This window comes from Eimeria mitis, genomic scaffold (assembly GCF_000499745.2).
Source record: "Eimeria mitis Houghton genomic scaffold, Emh_scaff82, whole genome shotgun sequence".
Lineage (NCBI taxonomy): Eukaryota > Apicomplexa > Conoidasida > Eucoccidiorida > Eimeriidae > Eimeria > Eimeria mitis.
Window position 1 is genome coordinate 39,925 of NW_013576027.1, and position 940 is coordinate 40,864.

Consider the following 940-nt stretch of genomic DNA (forward strand, 5'->3'; position numbering starts at 1 on the left):
ACTTGCCAAGACAACCAATAGATAAGAATTTGTGTACACCACGTATCAACGTATGCGTGTCTATCCATTCCTCAAAACATGCGCGTGTGTACAGAACATGCACCAGCAAGACCACGTACACCCCGGTTCCAAACCACTCCTCAGATATTTTCCAAGTATGCAATTCAAACGTCCACAGGCCACTCAAATCATGTTTGCTGCTACTCCACGCAGACGTATTATCATCACATACCGTCCGCCATGCTGGAGCACGACCTATGGTGCTATACTAGCCAGATCTGCTGTGCCCCCAAACCGCCGAACCCCGCTACATGCATATTGTATAAAAAATATGTATATATATATGTATGCATACATGCACGAGGAGGAAAAACTCACCGGATGACTTCACCGCATTCCCTGAACAGGTCTTTGAGATCGTGCCAAGATGTCTTCCATGGCAGATTCGACACGAACACCTGACGCCCTCCAGTTCCCCCGCCGCTGCCCCCCTGGTAGCTGCTGCCGGAAGTTCCCTGTTGATTGTTACCCTGGTAGCCCCCGCCTTGGCCTCCTTGGTAGCCGCCGCGGCCCCCAGAGAAGCCTCCACGGCCACGCCCACGTCTATACACACACGTGTCAAATAAAAGAACCTAGGCATGCATTATACACGTGTGTATATATATGTACATATATATATTATTCGTTGTCGTATGCATACAGAAACACATACGCAAGTGTATGTTCGTATCTGTCTGGATATAAGTGTGTCCGCACGAGGTGTGCATCTACACGGGCAACCCGCGCAGACAATACGCAAATACTGCAGCAGCAGCAGCAAATTGAGCAAATCCTGCGCCTGCTGCTGTACTGCGATAGCCGGGGAGGGTGCGCCTGGAAAGGGAGGCGCACGCCAGCTGCTTCATTAAGTGCATTCGAACACCGCTTCGGGTGTCTGTAC